This window comes from Mus musculus, chromosome 2 (assembly GCF_000001635.26).
Source record: "Mus musculus strain C57BL/6J chromosome 2, GRCm38.p6 C57BL/6J".
Lineage (NCBI taxonomy): Eukaryota > Metazoa > Chordata > Mammalia > Rodentia > Muridae > Mus > Mus musculus.
Genome location: NC_000068.7, coordinates 60,036,107 through 60,056,448, shown reverse-complemented (window position 1 = coordinate 60,056,448; position 20,342 = coordinate 60,036,107). Strand labels below are relative to the sequence as shown.

General features: G+C 40.2%; 1 protein-coding gene and 1 long non-coding RNA gene across 48 annotated transcripts in view; one reads left to right on the top strand and one right to left on the bottom strand.

The window, feature by feature from the left end:
* Positions 1-20,342, top strand: part of Baz2b (bromodomain adjacent to zinc finger domain, 2B) — a 310,551-nt gene that overhangs the window by 153,465 nt on the left and 136,744 nt on the right. Inside the window, exon 1 of one of the 47 annotated variants that reach the window (XM_030251851.1) lies at positions 19,078-19,438. The exons of 43 other annotated variants lie outside the window; for them this stretch is intronic. The gene's annotated coding sequence lies outside the window, so the exon portion shown is untranslated. Of the gene's footprint in view, positions 1-19,077; positions 19,439-20,107; positions 20,299-20,342 lie in introns of those variants that run through there. 3 more of the 47 variants (XM_030251845.1, XM_011239669.3, XM_030251833.1) reach the window with 3 other exon arrangements.
* On the bottom strand, positions 17,607-19,308 carry Gm13572 (predicted gene 13572). The gene is made up of 2 exons (NR_166198.1): positions 18,920-19,308; positions 17,607-17,781 (listed from the first exon to the last, which is right to left on the bottom strand). It is a non-coding gene; the product is annotated as a predicted gene 13572 (long non-coding RNA).

The following is a 20,342-nucleotide window of genomic DNA, read 5'->3' as shown; positions in this document are numbered from 1 at the left end:
CTGCTGACTTTTTATTGACAGTCTCCTTGGCATTGATCACATTTATAAGGCAGGTTTTACTATTTCACATGTCTCCTCCTCCTCCTTTGTGAATCTACTTAGTCAAGTTATGTTTACACACAAAGAGTCTATTTCTCCTTTCTCCAGGCTTTTCCTATGCCCTCCCAAGGGGTGCTTAAGGAATGTGTTTGTGGCCGGCTGCAAGGGCAGAGCAGGCTTTGAAGAGCAGCTGACTCGGCCTTGAGTGTTTGAGCTGCTGTGTAACTGCGTGCACCTGCTGGAGAAAAGGCTCTCCTGGTTTCCTTTGTTTTGTTTTGATATAGTGCTTTCTCTCGGGTCTTCAGTCTGTCAGAATTAAGATCTTTAAAAGATTGGCCACCTCCATAACTTGAAATCTTTAGAGGAAGGACGATCATGCATTACACACAAAGCTGAAGGGACTGAAGAGCATTGTAAGTCAAGTGTTCTCACTTTGGAGAAAAGAGAACCTCAGAGTGACATTATGTGACACGTATATTATGGCATAGACTGTGGCATTAGTGTCTTAATTCTGTATCTAGTATTCTTTTAATATTAGGTGATTTTCTTTTGGTGTGTTCTCTCTCTCTGTCTCTCTCTCTGTCTGTGTCTGTCTCTATGTCTCAGTCTCTCTGTTTCTCCCCTCTCTCCCACTTCCCCTCCTTCCCTCCCTTTCCCTCACTCACTCATTCTCTCTCATGTTGGTTTAAGAAGGATCTGCCAGTCAGTGGTGGTACACACCTTTAATCCCAGCACTCCTGAGGCATAGGCAGTTGGAATCTCTGATCTCTGAGTTTGAGACCAGCTTGGTCTATAAGAGTGAGTTCCAGGACAATCAGAGTTAGACAGAGAAACCCTGTCTTGAAAAACAAAAACCAAACAAACAAAAACCAGGAAGGTGTGTGTGTGTGTGTGTGTGTGTGTGAGTGAGTGATCCTGTTTCAGGCCTGCTAGCAATTGTGTGTAAAAGTCACCAGTTTCCACCTTAAAAGGAGACTGCCTCTTGGCATCTCTGTAGATTACCCTTTCTCTCTGACTCCAGGCAGCCAGCCCTTAAGAGGACGTGATATACCTCCTGTATTGCTTAAGTCCTTTATTTCCCTGTCCACTACAGTCTCCAGCTCATGCTTAGACAGCTCTGTTCACTAAGTACTTTCTGTTTCCAGGATAATGTCTCCTCTTCTCACTTTGTGGATAACACCACCACATTAGCATATCTGAAGTCATAACTTCTTTTTTCTCACGTTTATTTATGTTATTCTTATTTTTGTGGAAAAATCTTTTCTCACATCTCTGTGTAGTCACATGCTGCACATCCAGGAATACCCAACTCAGATTGATTTCCTTTTGGGTTCTGGCAGAAAGGGAGTGTGAATTGCAAAATCTGGAATCAAGAGGCATCTTTATCGTTTGCGTCTCTTATTGTGGGATGCCGGAGCAGGAAGGCTGTGTACGTCACGTCTTCCACTCACTCTACTTTTTGCTAAGTGACTTTCCTGGACTTGAAAGTATCTGGAGTGCTGAGACCAGAGGCATAAACAGACACAACTCTCCCGACTCGGATCCAGTGCTTCCCATCAAGTTACACTTCCCACACTGGAAAACGCCTGGTCAACTCAGGTGCTCTTTCACCAGAGACTTTATTATTTGCTTAAGACCAAGAACCTTGTTTTAAACTCTTTTGTATTCCCCATAATAGTTTGCATGTCCGCAGATTTTAATTCTTCCTTTGTTCTGTAGAGAACACTTACTTTCCGGCAGGAGTAATGTCTCAAGCCTGACATGGCTGTGTATCAGCACTCGGGAACCTGGGCTAAGAGGCTCCTGACTTCAAAGCCAGCCTAGGTTATTTAAGTGAGTCCTTTTCTCGAAATAAAAAGAGAGTGATATTTTAAATAAAAGTGTATGCCTATGTTTAAAGATAGTAGTAGACAAATATGCTATATTTGTCTAGAAGGGATGGGGAAGCTGGCTTTGAATTTACTCTGTAACTGAGGGCGCCTTGAACTCTTAATCTTCCTGTCTCTGTCTCCAGTAGGATTATAGACTTGTACCACCACCCAGTTCATATGCTGTCATGGATCCACACTAGCACTTTTGTATATACTGGATAAGCACTTTACCAACTGGGCTACATGCCCTCCCCCAAAAGTATTTTAATGGTCTTGATAGTAACCATCTGTCTTTAAAGCTTTAGTGAACACAAAATAGTGGGAAACAACAGAATATAATTAAAAATTTTTCATTCTATTTTGGATTTGGCTTGCTTGCTGTGTTCACAGCACTGACTTAAGAATAAAACTAGACATTACATCATTGTTGTAAATGTCACTTTCTAAGGAGATGAGCGATTTTATTTAAAAAAAATCAACAGTTTTGAGTGGATAAGGATTTATTGTAGGAGGATTTGTAGTGCGAGCAAGGAAGGCACTGGATTCATAGCTCCACCCTCCAAAAGGTAGCAGATTTTATTAAATGACATAATTAATAATTATTTATTATTTTATGTGTGTCTATGTGCACGTTCTTATGTGGGCATGTACATCCATACCATGTGTGGAAGTCAGAGGACGAACAACTTGTGGACATTGGTTTTCTCCTTCCGCCCTGTGAGTCCAGAAGACTAGCGCGGATGGGGGTGGTGACAAGGGCCTTACTGCACTGAGCCGTCTCACCAGCAGGAAAACATGACAGCGTTCTGTTGTTCTGGTTCGGAAGTCGTTATTGAGAACTGCCTTGTGGAGTCTTTTGGGCTTTAACATTTTATGAATATGCCTAACTTAAAGTATGTAAGTAAAGCAACCAGAGGTACATGCACTTTATAATTCCTTTGCAGCCCAGCATGAATGAAAATGGGGCATTAGAGGGCAACTTAAAACCTCTGGGTGCCTGTGTGTGAGGAGATTCATCATCTGCCGTAGATGTATTACAGAGGTGACGCCAAGGTGAAAAGCAGGCTTGCAGAATGGTTGGAAATCATTGATATTCTAACTTGGAGGCTGTAAATGGCTCAGTGGCAGATGGAGTCTTTGTCAAGGAAGAAAAATGGCAGCTTTCTAGTACATAGATGCTTTGCTAGCCACTCAGCACACAGGCTGTGACCTTTCTGTATTCAGAGACTTTTCTAGGCTCTAATAAATTGTCCTCTGCCTTTATTCTCCAAAAGTAGATAAATAGTAGTCATTACATTTGAGTACAAATTGAGGTGTTTCATTATGAAGACGCATAAATATGTTTTATTGTCTGTTCTTTAAGGAAGTAGGCTTTTAAGGGAATTTGCATTTCTTGTGGTCAGAAACCCCGAGTTAGTCAGTTGAATTGCAATATTACAAGCACCTAATATAGTTTTAAAGTCTTTGTTTTAGGATAAAAGAATATTATAATTTGAAAGTATGCTAGAAAATCCTAGACCAACATACCGAGTTTACAGATGAAGAGACCAAGACTCAGGCTATCCAGGACCCGTTTTGCCAGTTATTGTTAAGTCTAAAATCAGGGCAAATGGCTGAGGTGCCTGTTAAACACATCAAAGCAGACCAGGCCTCCAGATTCTCCCAGCATCTCCTGAGTTTTACAGGGTATGGCTGGCATGCCCCGCCCCCTTCCTGAGCTCTCTGCTTCCTTTTACCTACCCTTTACCCTCCTGGCCTCTTGGTCTCTGGTTCTCCCCTTTCTCTTCTCCTCACATGGCCTGGTTCAGGGTCATGGCCACTTTGAACTCTCCTAGATGGTTCTGCCTCTGGCTATGATCATCCTTGTTCTACAATAAACCTTCACCACCATACCTAGGAGCAGTCATGCCCTCTGTTCTTATTATTAATTTTTTATTCAATCATGACTTACAGATTGATAGATTTTGGTTTGTTGTATGTATCGTATAAGTTATTTTCGATTTTGTAAATGCTACTTTAAGTAAAATTTAAAATACTAAATAGAAGGCACATACTTCATAATATCTCTATAATAAAAGCAACTGAGAGTCTTATGTATTATTCAGCTTCAGGTATTATTTTTTAATGTTAAAATCGCAGCTTTCATTCTAACGTGATCACTAGAGTGAACAAAAGTTTGTAGTTGTTTTGCATGGCCTATGAAGTGATGAGCACCAGGTTTGTAACCACCTTGGAAATGTCCTGAGCAAGGGAGGGCTCATACAAGTCGCACACCCACAATGGACAGTTCACCCCATGCCTTTCAGCTCTGTAACGCCATGGAGCACTGTGCGCACTCAGCAGTCACTCCACTTGAAAGTTTGAATTTTGAGCTTTTGCTGGGCTAGCAATTGGTGGGAAGATACTCTTGGTGTAGAATGGCCAGAAGTAAGCCACTGGCCTGTCGGCTGTGAAGTCAGAAGGTTAAACAGCAGTGGTCTATGTTACACTGTGTATATTTCCTCTGAGAACATTTCTCCCTTCCACTGTGTTTATCAGGATAGAACTTGATTGCTAATTGAATAGAGTCTATTTTGTATTGTGTTGACTGATGTCAGTTTAGAAATACTGCACTTGATATTAAAATACTTAAAACATTTTGTAGATTGTATTCTGAGATATTTTGAAAAAATTCTTGTACATGTCTGTGAGAATTCATTTTGATTTTTAGTGGAGTTGTAAGTACCTGTGAGAGTATATATTACCATATAGAGAACGGTTCAGTTCAATAACTAATGAGCATTAGAAAGTAATGGAAACACCACACATCTGAAATCTACCATAGCACTTAGCAGTCTCTAGAGTTAGAACAGGGAGTCATGGGTTTCAGTGGAGAAAAAGGCCTTTTGCCTTAGATGGTGCATGCTACAACTTCAGGTCCAGACTGACAAGCCTGACCCAGTGTCTACAGTTAAGGGAGAATTTCTACCATAAGATATACTAAAATCCTGTCTGTGCATTTTATAAAGAGAAGATAAAAAGTCTTATAATTGTTTTGCAGAAGAGAAAATTAGAAAAATTTGAGCTTTGCAAAATCCTGAAAACTTTTTAAAACAGTCATGCGTTTTACATAGAATATAGATATGAAGAATATGAGCAGAATATCCTGAGTGAGGTAACCACCCCTTGTGAATATTCAGTGGCAGTTTCACCTGTTGCTATCATTATACTCAGACAGTTTAAATGATAGTAACTGCATTATTCAACAGCTGATTAGTAAGTAGCTATTTATAGATAGTGGTAAGGTTAAAGAGGAGAGGACTACACAAAGACTCACGTGACTTATTCTGTGGGTAAAAGGCAAGATAAGGTTTAATTTGCTGGGGGACAGTCAGCACTGTGAAGAGAAATAAAGTGAGTTCATGGCTGTGAGTGTGTTGGGGGCTTTCGAGGAGCCTTGTAAGGTTTAACTAAGACCAGGAGAGTTGTATCTGTTTTAAAGCAGTTGGCCTTTTGCTGGGGCAGTCTCTCAGCGAGCTACTAACTTAAGTTCTTGACTTAAGTTCTCACTACCGGATTCAGCTCCTTAGGCCTTCCGTTTCCTTCATCGTCTGCCTAGAAGTCCCGCCCCTGAACCCACATTCTAGTCCAAACCAGTCAGCAGCAACACAACTTTTGATGTCTCTTAGGGTTGGCCTTGGGCACTGAGCTGTTTGACCTTTCCAATGGCAGCTTTCTTCTTATCTTTTACATATAGAAAACCTGAGATGGGTCTGTAGAAATGACAATACCAAAATCCTGCCCCACTTAGCTCTTTTAACAATTGAAAACACAGGGACACACCTTCTTACCAGCCAGGTCTCTCGACTGAAGTTCAGGGGAGTTAAAGAGCACTCTCCTAAGGCTTTTCTAACCAGAAAGTGGTTTAGTTGCAGTCCCAAAGGCGAATATTTGGTGCGTTCCAAGGAGGACCAGCGAACCAGCACAGATGGAGTTCTGTGAGTGTCCAGCAAAGTAAAAAGGGAGTCAGAGAGCTTTTATATTATTTGGGTCTTTTTGTTGTTAAGTTTTTAAGACAACATTTTGCATTGTTGCTTTAGCTGGCCCATAACTCATTTTTGTAGCATAGGCTGGCTTCAAATTCATGATGTCCTCCTGCCTCTTTAATGCTTCATTTACAGGCATGAGCCGTCCTACCTGATTCTTGTTGTCCAACCAGTGTTTTCCAAAGTAATTTTGTTAGAACATTGGTTGTATGGAGCATTAAATAAAGCGAAGTTTCCATGGTTAAGTAAAGCTGGGAGAGTTAAATTAGGCCAGGCACACATTACATTCTGGTAAAGGCAGTTTGGAAAGCTCTGATCAGAATATTCTGAGTTTGAGCCTAGGATTCTGTCTCAAAACCAAGGAGAACTAGAGGGAGGGAGCTAGGAAGGAAGAGAAGAGCTGCGAAGGAAGGGGAAGTGGAAAGCAGCATTGTAGAAGAGGCTTCTTTCATGTAGCAGCTGTCCCTGGGCATCTCTGTGTTTGAGAATTTACAACATGTTTGACCCTTCAAAGGATATCTTATAAATGCATCGTACATGCTGTGGTAGACGCACCCTAGGTGGTACTAGAGACTAACTACAGGTTAGTACTGTATTTCCCAAAACTTGGTCTTGCACAGTGACTTTGCTTTTTCTTGGCAGCTCTTGGAGCCTGTTCTTCTATTTAAACATTCATCTTTTTTTCACGATTCCTTCCTTTTCTTTCTAAATATTTTCCAAGTATATTCTTCTCTATGATATTTAAATCCTGTGTGTGTGTGTGTGTGTGTGTGTGTGTGTGTGTGTGCGCGCGCTCGCGCCAAGGTCTTGTTCTCTAGTCCAGACTGCCTTTGAGATCTTCCTGCCTCAATCTCTCCAGTGCTGAGGCCAGACCTGAGCTCCTACTCTCAAGCTGAAAGCCTAAGTATTCTTGGAGGATGGCATGATGTCTCATTGTGCCTGTGGCAATAAGCTGAGAGCCTGATGCCTCTTGCTGAGCGCTGTTCATCCATCTCTCAGTGTTGCTTTAACTGATAGCACAGAGCTAACTAGGTCACTCTCCTGCCGAAACTCCTGTACTGACTGCTGGCATTGTGGACGCTCATGAAATCTTTCATAAACTGTTCCTTTTATCTGAACTTCTGCCTCAGCTTCCAGTACTCACCACTCCCTACGTTTAGAATCATTTAACTGTTTTAAAGTAGGTGATGCACATGCAGGTTTTTTTTTTTTTTTTTAAGTTCAGTTTTCGAGACAGGGCTTCTCTGTGTAACAGCCTTGGCTGTTCTAGACTTGGCTGTTCTAGACTTGATTTGCAGACTAGGCTGGCCTTGAACAAACAGATCCCCCTCCCTCTGCCTCCTGAGTCCTGAGCCTTGTTTTTTTGAGACAGGGTGTCACTGTGTTTGTTGCTCTGGCCATCTTGGAACTCATGGAAATCTGCCTGCCTCTGCCTCCTGAGTGCTTGGATTAAAGTGTCTACCACTGCATCAGGCTGATTTTTTTATTTTTAAACGTTCAGATGTTGGACAGTTCACACTTCAGGAAGTAGAGACAGGCAGATCTCTGAGTTCAAGGCTAACCTGATCTACAGAGAGAGTTCCAGGTCATCCAGGGCCACACAGAGAAAGACACCATGTCCTGAAAAACAAACAAAACAACCCCCCCAAAAAAAAGTTCAGAGTAGATATCATCTGCAGGAATATTCAAGATCTTTCTGGGGAAATCAGGCACTCCCGGATAAATCTTATCAGAGTGGGGAGCACTGCTCTCCCCCCTTTCATACAGTCCACTTCATATCGTGTCCAATGTCTGATCCCATAAGCAGATACTGCAGAGTTGAGATTTGTTCGGTAGTGGAACAAATTCTGATGGAAAGACCTATTCCATTCTATTTCTTTACTCATAAAACTGTTAGGACTATAGATTAAAATGGATAGAGTTGGGAAGATGGCTCAGCAGTTGAGGGGGTGACTGCTCTTCCAGAGAATCTGGGTTCAATTCCTATCACTCACATGGCAGTTCACAGCAAACTGTAATTCTAGGACCTGATTCCCTCTCATAGACATACATGCACATAACACCAGTGCACATAAAATAAAAATAAATAGACCATTTTTTAAAAGCCTCAGAAAAATGTTTAAAAGATATATAACTGAAGTTTTGAAAGGAAAACTGGAAAATTAAGGAGCCCAAACTTGAGTATGAATTCTCATTTATGATTCACACAAAAATATGTTAGCTCTATAGGGAACCACTCAGTAAATAGGGTCTCATCAAAGGTGAAGACATTCACTTTGCAGAAGATCCTATCACAATGATAAAAGGTCCAGCATGGAGTGGGGAGGGGTTCCCAAGTCCCTGCTCCTAGCTGAGGGTTATTGGCAGTCGCTAGCTAGCTACTGCTGAAAGGAGAGTGTTTTCTTTAGGAGTGTGGCCAATGGTGGGCTCCCTGTGCCCTGCCGTGGTGCTGTAGCATGCAGATGATGAACGACAGCAGCAATCTGACCAGCGAGCTAAAAAAATAATAGGAATTGGTTTTAAAAGGTGATAATGGGGTGCAGTGAGGAGGTGTTTGATGACGTATTTGAATATCTAGGCTATAAAAGAAGGACACAAGTCAGTACTGAGAATATTAACTGTCTAATTAAAAAACGGAGAAAAGACATAAAATACTGTGTTACTTTGTGGATACATTCTGAGATTACAAAGAAATGATTCGTTTCCCTGGGCACTAGGAAAAGCCCAAAGTGACATTTCATTCTTCATTAATGAGAACAAAAATTAGGGTTTGGGAAGATGGCTCAGGGCACAAGCATTTGCTGTGCAAGCGTGAGGGCTTTAGCTTAAATCCTTCAAACCCATGTTTAATGCCATGTGTGGTCCTGCCCAGCCTGTAACCCCAGTCGTGAATACAGTATTGGAAGGCCAGGGGGTACAGGGCACCAGACATCCTCTTCTGGCCTCTTTACACACCACTCCAGTGTACACATGCACGTCTACCACACATGGTCACGTGGTCAGCACACAGGCAAATAAAGAAAATGGTTGTAAAGTGTTAGTGACAGTAGCACATCCTGACCAGAATGTTGAGAGACTGGATTCTAAATGCATTACTGGTAGGAAAGTAAAATGATACAACTTTTCTGAAAAACAAATTGGGTAGTTCTTCTGACTCTGTCTATCTGTCTGTCTGTCTATCTATGTCTCTCTGTGTGTCTGTGTGTCTGTCTGTCTGTCTGTCTCTCTCTCTCTCTCTCTCTCTCACACACACACACACACACACACAAAGAGCAGTCACATTTCTGGGCATTAATCTCACAAAATACAAAAGCTTATGTACATATAGGAACCTGAACATGTCCATAGTATCTTTATAGTACACCCAAACAGAAACACCCTAAAAGGTTTGTAACACATGAATAAGCATAATATGGTATATTCCTACCATGAAATACTAAACAATAAATAGCCAGTAAGTATTGATGCATACAACCATTTGGATCCTTGTCACATGTATTTGACTAAAGGAAATACTCCAACCATAAAAGGCTATTGTAACCTGGAGTTGATGGTGCCTGTTTTAATCCCAGCACTCAGGGCAGAGGCAGGTGGATCTCTGAGTACAAGGACACCCTGGTCCATAGAGGGAGTTTCCGGACAGCCAGGGCTGCATGAAGAAGTCCTGTCTCAAAAAACCAAGTAAGGGGGCAGGGTTATGACTCCATTTCTGTCCTGTATCAAAAGAGCAATACTATATATAAGCCAGAAAACAATGGTGGTTATTAGGGGTTAGAGGTGGCAGAGGAAAGGACTTGAGTGTGACTTTAAAGAGGACCATGAGAGGCTTTTCTGGTAGTGTTGGTTACAGCTGAAAACATATCTGTAACTGCCTTTTTTGTTTTGTCATGCAGTCAGCATATACAAGGCAAGTCACTAGGGAAACACTGGCTGATATATGGGTCATCGTTGTATCATCTTGACATTTTCTTGCAAGCACTGTTATTTTAAAAAGAAAATGCCTTTAAAATTTGCTGTTCTATGACTTGAACCCAGGGCCTCAAAAGAGGCAAGCAGTCTATCACTGAGCTATCCTCTGGCCTTATCTTAGCTTTTTATTTAGTAATCTCACTAAATTGCCCAGTCTGGCCTTGCTATCCCTGTGTTGTCCTGGAAGTCCTTGAAGTCAGAAGTTTTCCTGTCCCACCCTTAGAGTAGCTTAGCTGTTGTTCCAGGCCTTGCTGGCAGGACTGGTCAGCTCTTCCTACTTTCTCTTCACATCTGAGAACCAGAAAGTATTTCACTTCCTCATTCAAGTTGAGACTTTTTTCATAACCTGTGATTTGTATAGCTTTCTGCCTCCTGCAGAGAGTCTCATCACTGATAAAGCTAACACATGTCCACTGTTTCCCTCTTTGGGATTGTTTTACTGTCAGCTGTAGATGAACCCTGCCCTAAATTACAAGATAAACAGAAATGCAAGTCATTCCGACCCTGACAGCTCTAAAGCTGGGTTGGCATAGGAGGAATATCAAGCTCAATTCTTTTTAACTGCTGAGTGCTATTTCATAATAAAAACATGTCCTAATACTTTTGATTTATTCGTTCACAAGATTTCCAGCTTTTCCACTCTGCCTCCAGCTTGCAATTTCATTTTTTACATATGATTCCTTATATCCATATTTCAGAACTTTCCTTGCTGAAGTATCTGTAAGTGGAATTATCATGTTATAGATTTCATGCAGTTTTAGTTTTGTGTTGTCAAATATCGTTTTATATATATTTTACCAGCTACTTGTGTCAAAGGATTTCTGGCTCTGCATGTTACACGCTTGCTTAGTTCTTGGTTTTCTAGCTCCTATCTACAACCTGTAACACAGTCTAACAAATTTTAACATCTAGTTTTCTATGGCCCTATGACTGAATTTACCCAGTCTCCTCTGAAATGGGAAGATATGCAGAGCCTCATTAATTACTTAGTAGTGGATGAGAGATTTTACTTGTATAATGTTGTATATTATATGTTACATATAATATGTATATTTTATTTTATATTATACATATATTTAATATTCTACTCTGACCAGTCAAATATTAGAATGCATTTTAGTTGTATAGATTTAATATTCATCTCTTTGTTTATGGTTTTTCAAGACTCCAATTACAGTATCCTATTTTTGCTTAAATTAGCTCAGTAGAGAAAATAGCACACCATCCTCTGAGAAATTAATTTCTGTGATGGCAAGATGGCTCAGAGATTAAGAATACTGGCTGCTCTTTTAAAGGTCCTGAGTTCCATTTCCAGCAACTACATACTGACTCACAACCACCTATACTGGGATCTGATTCCCTCTTCTGGCAGGTAGGTGTACATGCAGGCAGAACACTAATAAATAAATTAAAGAAAGAAAAGAAACTCATTGCTCTTCCAGCTTGTCTGTATGTTTGCATGTGTGTGGGTGTGCACTCTGCCCATGTGAAGAAACCAGACTCAGTTGGCCTTCTCTTTGCTCTTTGAGATTTCACAGATTGTCAGGTGTGGCTGCAGCACTTTTACCCATTGGCCATTGGCAGGTCCTTGGTTTTAGATCCTTTAGCCTCAAAAACCATACTACTACACTGGAGGTACCTTGATTTTTTTTTTTTAACTGTACTGGTCTACCTGACATTTTATTTTTAGAAAAGTATTTTTGCTGACCTGGAGAGATGGCTCAGCAGTTAAGAGCACTGACTGTTCTTTCAGAGATCCTGAATTCAGTTCCCAGCAACCACATGGTGGCTCACAGCCATCTTCAGTGAGATCTGACGCCCTCTTGTGGAGTGTCTGAAGACAGTGGCAGTCTTCATATATATAAAATAAATTAAAAAATTCTTTAAAAAAAGTTTTGCTGAAACCATTTAAAGTGCTACTTTTAGCTACTATTTTCCAATCTATTAAACAATGGTTGTTAGCCCTTCTCTTATCCCTTGCACGACTACAAACTTCAAAAGAGAAATCCATGAGACTTTAAATAATTAACTAGGAGAGAGAGAGTAGATTGGGGTCCAAATGATTTATCACTGGGTATTCTATTTGAGTATGGACTTAGGAGGGGCTGTTGGAGTATCAACAATGACTAGAATTGATGTACTTTCTCACAGTAGTGGGTTTTGTTGTTGTGGCTCCTTGTTTGTTTGTTTGTTGGTTGGTTGGTTGGTTGGTTTTTTGAAACAGAGTTTCACTTTGTAGCCGTGGTCTTGAACTCAGAGGTCAGCCTGCCTCTGCTGTGTGAGTGTGGGCTCCTTCTGGGATGGGCGTTGGCTGTGGCCTCTGTGGATGAATCCCTGAGCCATCCCACTTAAGGTTGCTTCCTTTGCTTCGAATAGAAGTGAAGTTTCCTTATTGGTGTCCTTCTCTTGTTTTATTTAAACACTTTTGTTTAATTCGGTACAGTTTAATCTTTTGTTATATCAATGGAAATTTATGATTTTTAGTAAATACTGACTGGGTTAGTTATTGCTCTGAGGTTATGTGGTCATTGGTTTAAAATCACTCTTTAGGATTATCATATGATCAGTATTATTTTGTTTGAACACTGGATTGAGCCCTTGCATTCAAGTGTGTTAGCCAAGTGCTGTGTTGCTGAGTAACCCTGTCGCCCCCAGATTTTAATGACCTCAGCTATGAGACAGTTAGGCAGAAAGCTGTCTAATTTTTTTCTTTAATTTTTATAGTAGAACTAGAATTTATAATTACTCTTAGTTACTTTTTTAATAGCCTCATAATTTAGACATTAACGTGTTTTTCTTGTTGTTGTTTTGTTTGAGACAGAGTCTTTCTGTGTAGCCCTGACTATCCTGGAACTCGCTCTGTAGACCAGGCTGGCCTCACACTCAGAGATTCGCCTGCTTCTCCCTCCTGAGTTCTGGGATTAAAGGCATGGGCAACGCCCTTCTGACATTAATGTGATATTAAAATGCGAACGTAAACAGAGTTCCATTTAACTTTGGCTTCAGGCACCACTTCCCCGTCAGCCCCAAAGGTATTGAGAGTAAGTGGAAATCATACAAGAGAGACCTTGAGCCAGTCTCCTCTGCATCAGAGGTGAGTGGAGACTCGCGGACAGCTGCTGTGACAGCCACAGGGATGCCTAGCTCTGTGCTTAAAAAGCCTGTACTTTAAAAGGGTATAAATTGATTGGGGCATTCATACTTCACGATTAATAATACTAAATACGCTCATAACAAAACTATCAATCTTTAGAAAAAGTCTTCAGAATTACTTATTTTTGACAAATGGGAATTAGTAATGAACATATGTAGACCCCCAAAGTGAAACATTTTGAGAGAAATTTGATTTTTATTTAAAAACAGAATAATTTTCATGTTGATCGTTAATATACAGCTCTATATTATTGCATTTAGTAGTTGTCAGTGGTAGAAAGTTCTAGAGGATTAGTTAAAAGTGATTTAATATGCACTTAATGCTGTCTTAATTCATCCTCCTCGCTCACACTGACCGACAGTGCGCATATGGAACTCACAGCAACGGTGGGTAAGCTTTCCAGCCCAGCTCTGCGCGTCTCCAGAAAAGCCCTGCCCTGCATGCTCTGCCTGCTCGGCCTGCTGCCGTTGCTCTTCCTGAAGGAGCAGTAACAGTGCTGACGCAGCAATGCAGCTAGAGTTTGCATTCAAAATAAATGTGGGGGTCAGGATCAGTGCTGTATGACCTGAGCCTGGGTGTTCCTGTCCCAGCACTGAGTTCTTCAGTCTAAAGGACAAAAACACCAAACAGGTCAGGGGCTCACGAAAGGCCAGAGGAGGGACAAACGATGCAGAAGGCAGTGGCTCCGAGGCTGCCTTAATACATGTGTATCTCAGGTTGATGGTTGCTTTCATTAGCAGATCTCATTGTTATGCAATGTCTGTTTTGCTGCAGCAAAATGGATCTTGTACTCGCAGTCCTGTGTCTCTCTGATGCTGCAGTTACTGGAACATATGTCTGCCTTTGCTTTTCTTTACCATATTTTTAAGGAAAAGAAGGAAAATTGGATTCTATTGTTGCTGAATATGTTTCTCAGAGGCCTTTACATTTGTGTTATGGATATTTTCTATTTTTGTCCTCTGTTTACAATTATAAGATGTTAAATAATGTAAACATGTTAATTATCACATAAATTTTAGTGAATAGCATATAAGCTCAATTGATTGCACTAATAATTTTATTAGCTATGTAAGCATATGTTTTCTAACATTTTAAAATATTGGGGTCTTTTTTATTACAAAATATGGTAAGTAAGATTTGAAAGATGCTGCTTTTTACAATAGCAAAAATTGTAATAGAAATAACTACCGCTGAGATAAACTATTCCAGAGGTTTTGGTTTGAGATGAGCACTGAAACCTGGTTCAGACAGGCTGAGTGACTTCAGCCAGGGAACAGGAGGGGACGCTGTTGTCAGTGCAGTCATTTGGTGGCTTGACAGCACTTTATGAAGTCTGTTGGCTTGGGCTAGTGTTCTTAAGAATGGGCCCCATATGAGAACCTGGGTTTGTGTAAATACAGATTAGTTTTATAGCATGCAAGAACATATGTGATAATACCTGACCTTTTGTCCACGAACTTCAATCCTAACAATATCTTGGCTATATTAAGTAAACAGGATCTGCTCTGTATTCATAGTAAGTTAATTTGTGCTGAAAGAATTTGCTGCATATTGAGCTTCATTCATTATGAGCAATGTAAATGAAAATTTTCTAAGCTCTTTCAGAGTTAGTGAGGGAAAGATTGTGGGCCCAATTATCAAGACTCCAGGAGAGAGTCACCCTGGGTTTGAGGAAGCTAGAACTGATAGTGAGTGAGAAGTCATAGGACGTAATGTTAACATCTTTACAAGGGAGAAAAAGACCCACCCCATTGTGACTGTTGGATTTGCTATTACCTATTTATTGCACCTGAAAATCAGTGGAGCACTGTTGAATTTCAATTGTATGCAGTCTATGTCATATCAATTGACTTGTGATAGAGTAATGTTTGAGGGTTTTCTTTTTTAAATGATATAGTGAGGCATAGGAAGTTTTCTTATTCTTTGTTTCGCTGTCTTTCCCCTGGAGTAAGAGGGAAAAGTCACAGGGGAGTAAGCTCCACCTGGGCAAGTGCAGAGCTCAGTGTGGAGGTGGGGATACATGTAAAAATAAAGTCACCCTAGACTCCTTCACAGGCAGATGACATCATAGACTCGCTCACAGGCAAATGAAGGGGCAAGCCCATGACATCATAGACTCGCTCACTGGCAGATGAAGGGGCAAGCCCATGACATCATAGACTCGCTCACAGGCAGATGAAGGAGCAAGCCCATGACATCATAGACTTGCTCACAGGCAGATGAAGGGGCAAGCCCATGACATCATAGACTTGCTCACAGGCAGATGAAGGAGCAAGCCCATGACATCATAGACTCGCTCACAGGCAGATGAAGGGGCAAGCCCATGACATCATAGACTTGCTCACAGGCAGATGAAGGAGCAAGCCCATGACATCATAGACTCGCTCACAGGCAGATGAAGGGGCAAGCCATGACATCATAGACTTGCTCACAGGCAGATGAAGGAGCAAGCCCATGACATCATAGACTTGCTCACAGGCAGATGAAGGGGCAAGCCCATGAAAGGTCAGTGAGAGAGGAGCTAGAGTCTCTGGTAAAGTTACCTCAGTTATATCCTAAACTCCCCCTGCCTTTCTGAAACCACACCTTTCCCTGAATGCTTAATCAACTCAGCCTGCAGGCTAAGTTGAGTTTCTAAAAACTGAATTTCGAATATGAAATTGAAATTAACAAAGATATATATAATCTGAATCCATATATTTATATGTATATGTGGATTCAGATTATATACAGTACAGTTCTTGGCTACATGACCCTAATAACGATAAGTCACCTTTTATTGTGCTGTGACTGTACTTATACTGAGGAAATGGCAAAGGAGGATGGGCACAGCAACGTCATTGTTCTAATTTCTGTGCATGTGCTGAGAAAACTTTAATTGAAACATAAGTTTGTGTTGATTGTGGTAAAGCTTTGGGTTTGTTTGTGAAGAGGCAACTGATGATGAGTTAAGACTTTTGTTGACTACTTCCCGCAGTCCAGAGCCATGAGCCTGGGATCCCTTGCTAGGAGCCTATCCATGGCATTTCTGTGTCCAGCTAGACCTTGAACTGTGCTGTTCTTGCTTTGAGACAGTGTCCATATGAGCCAGGCAGGGCCTCCAACTCACTCTCCTCCTGCAGCTTCCTGAGTGTTAGTTAGCCTTGCAGCTGTGCGGCTCCATAGCTGGACATTATTTTCTTTTGTTCATATGAATTTACATTTAATAGACAATTTTCCTTCTACCTGTAAGTCACTTTAAATTTTTTTGGTATAAGATAGAATATAAGTAATGTTTGTTACAGAAGAGTTTTTATCTTATTTATTTGTTCGTGTGTGATTTGATGTGTGTGATGTGTGTGTGCATGTGATATGTGTGTGATGTGTGGTGGTGGGGGTATGTGTGTGTGATACATGATGTGTATGTGATGTGTATGTAGTATGTGTGTGTAATATGTGTGTGATGTCAGTTTGTGTAGTGTACAAGTGTGTGTGTCATATGTATGTGTGAGATATGTGTGGTATGTGTGTGTTGTATGTGATGTGTGTGTGTGTGATATGTGTGTGTTGTGTGTGTGATATGTGTGGTATGTGTGTGATGTGTGTGTGTGATATGTGTGAGTGGTATCTGTATGATATGTGTGTGTGTGGTATGTGTGATGTGTGTGATATGCATGTGTGATGTGTATGATATGTGTGTGTGTGGTATGTGTGTGTGATGTGTGTGTGTGTGTGTGGTATGTATGGTATGTGTGTAGTGTATGTGATATGTGTGATAAGTGTGTGTGTGATATGTATGTGGTATGTGTGTGTGATGTGTATGTATGATATGTGTGTGGTGTGGATGTGTGAGTGTGAGTGCAAGCATTGATCTGCTACTGTGTGAGGGTGACGGTGAGAGAACCTACTTGAGGAACCTGTTCTATAAGTTTCAGGGATCAGACAGGCCTTTGGTGTGAACACTTCTCATTCTGCATCCCACTGGCTCCTTCACACCTATGCTAAATAGCCCTCTAGTTTGTTAGACTTGTCAGGGATCTTTCTTAGGCCCTTAGTCTTTACAGCCTCCCCTAGTTACAGTTAGCTGTGTTAAATGCGCTCTGTACAAGTGTCTGGGTGAGCCATGGGTGGCTTGAAATAAACCTCAGAGGAGGGACAAGAGCCTTTTGTAGTCTGTCTTTCTGTTTTTGTTTGTTTGTTTGTTTGTTTTGTTTTTTCGAGACAGGGTTTCTGTGTGTAGTCCTGGAACTCACTTTGTAGACCAGGCTGGCCTCCCAAGTGCTGGGATTAAAGGCGTGCGCCACAACGCCCGGCTAGTCTTTCTAAGTCACAGAGCCATGCACATATCACCTTGTCCCTCTTCAAAATTACATCTGTGTGTGTGTGTGTGTGTGTGTGTGTGTGTGTGTGTGTGTGTGTGTGTGTGTGTTTGGAGAACATCTGGCAGGATTTCTTTCTCTCCATCCACCGCGTTGGTGCTGGAGGTCAACTCCAGCCCTCTGTGATATCAGCACACCTTTCTGACTGACTTGCTGAAAGCTACTTCAAATGAACCCACTATCACACTTATTTTCTGTTTCTCTTCAACGTTTTATTTGTTTAAATGTGAACTGTTGTGGGACCTAACACAGTCGTGCATACACTTTTGAAATAGTTGAAATAATAGTTTTGTCTTGACATACGTCTGTGTGGCAGGAATTCCATTCACCATTTTCTCTGACGACATAAGGACCATGTTTGCATGCTGTGTGAAAATAGGATATCAATGTTACTGAATCTGACCACAAACTTGAGCTGGAGCTCTTAGCTCCCTAGTCGTCCTGTTCCAGAAATTCAGTTTCATTGTAGTTAAAAGCATTAGTGATGTTAGCAACTGCTGTGCTAATGGGATTCAGTACCTCATAGAAATAACACAGACCTCTGAGAGTCTGTCTGTCCATTCGGCCCAGAGTTCTCTGTCCAGGTGGTTTTGGCTTTTTTCTTATTGCTTTTGTTTTCATTCTGGTTTTTCTATTTTGTACATAAAATTTTTATTTTGTAAAATGAGTTAATGTAAGCTTAATCAACATGACTTTAATGCTTACTATGCTTATATCGTTGTAAAATGGTCTTTAATCACTCTTTGTAGTAAAAATATTGAATATTATATTCATGAGTGCAAAAACATATGTAGTAAATATCAGATTTTTAAGTATAAACTTTACAGATTTAAAAAAAATCGCCTAGACACTTTGAAAATAGTAACTTCTTCATTTTGATGAAGTTAAGTATTTCGGATTTTGTTGTGATAATTTAGGCGATAAATTTTTACGAATTTCAGAGAAACGGGGAAAAGGAAAATTGGGAGGAAAAATCTAAGAACATGCAGTTTTCAAATTAACAATATTTTTTATGCTCAGGTGAATAAATTTTATTTTTAAAAAAGTTTAAAATGTAGGCAATCACTCTCTCATGCAAACTTTTGATACACACGATATTTTTCAACAAATGCTGTATATTTATAGTAGTCTAATCAAATTGCATCGTACTTTGCAAAAAAAAAATTTTAACCTTTTATTCTAACTCAGACTTCTTGTAACTACTTTCTAAAAGCATTTGAAATTTAAAGGTCATTCTTTAGCAGATTCATGAACAGTTATTTATTTTACTATTGTTCATTTATAAAGAACCTTATTAGTGGTGCCTTATTTTTACAATTTGTTTGCCAAAACCAATTTTGAAACCTGCTTAAGACTTGTTAGCATTCTTTATTGTAAGCTCGAGATCATGCGCGTCAGAAATAAACCCTTCTTTCAAAAGGAAGGAAGAGGATCCTTCTCTTTATTGCAGGTTTTAATCTTAACAAAATTAAGAAAGAACAATTACCTGAGCCGGCCCCTTACCTGGCGCGGTGTGGTCACGTGAGCTCTCTCGGTTACCGGCGCACCAAGTGCTCCACCTGCCTCTCAGTTTGTTTACCAGGAAATCAAGATGTGTAAACTGCAGGAAGTACTATTTGACCCTCTCCGACAGTATCTCATTACAATAATTGCTAATCTCTGAATAAGACAGCCATGTTTTGTGAGGGAGAGGTTGTGTTAGGTAGATTTTAGGTGTTTCTACAAACAGAGCATTGCAAATGCTTGCTTGGCTTGTGTTTTCATTATAGCGCTTGATAAAAGACATATTGTGACCTCTGGGGTCAGCAGAGCTAGGATACAATAGTAAGTATTCTTTCAAGCCTTTCAACAGAAAACACCGTGGCTGGCTGTGCAGTGCTGCCTCTGCTCTGAATCGAAAGGATAATGGCTACTTCCTGATTAAAGCCGGTCCACCGTAAGCAGAGCTCCGTGCTGAATGTCTTTCTCCTGCTAACGAGCGAGCGCGTTGCCGCTTGCTTTATTGTGTGTCTGTTTTCATTGGTGAGCCTCTTAGAAGTATTTCTTGAACTTGAACTTACATTTAGAGTAGAAACTACAATTTTAAGTTTGGAGGATTTTTTTAAAAATTCGTTAATATTTCTGTCTTGTATTTTAAATTTATCTCAGGTACTTACTATAGATTTTGATTAAAGAAACAAGCTTAAAAACACTAGCATGATAAATTGTAGTAAGCTGCCACTTGCTTGGTACTCCAAGCCGAATCCTGAAATGACATGTAAATCAGATTGTTTTCAGACCCTCAGAATTAATTCTGACTTATCTTTAATATAAGAAATTTATGTGTATATGCTGTCACAATGTAGTGGTGACTGTTTTATTATATTAAATTGTTTTCTTACATTAATTACAAAGGCTCTGTGATATAAAAATGAACGTTAAGTACTGAAAGCATAAGAAGGAATAAATAGCCACTCAGCTTTAATCCTGGAGCTGGCGGCCACCCCATCTGTGGCCTTGGGACAGTCATTTAAACTGCTTGCCTTGTTTTCTTGTCTCCTACCCAGGTGCTTAAGTAGAGTGTGTTTGTTTATTTATTGTAATACAAACGTAAAGGAAACATGTTTTACAAGGGTTTTATAAGGTAGAGAATGTTTTATTATTATATTATTATATAAAAAGCATAAGATTTATGACTTTACAATGAAAATGATTATCTAATTTAAGCAGAACTCTGTTTTTCTTAAACCTTCATTACCCAAGAATTATGGATATTCTTGGATCCATGACTAACATACGCAGAAAGCTGATGGTCAATTAGTAGGAGTCACAAGTGTGCATCTGATTTTTCTAATAGGAGCTTCTTCAGAGAATAGAAAAGAATGAGTGTAAGTTATACACTGGTAAGTGTAAGTTACTTAAGTATTCTTGTTGTTAATAATTAAAC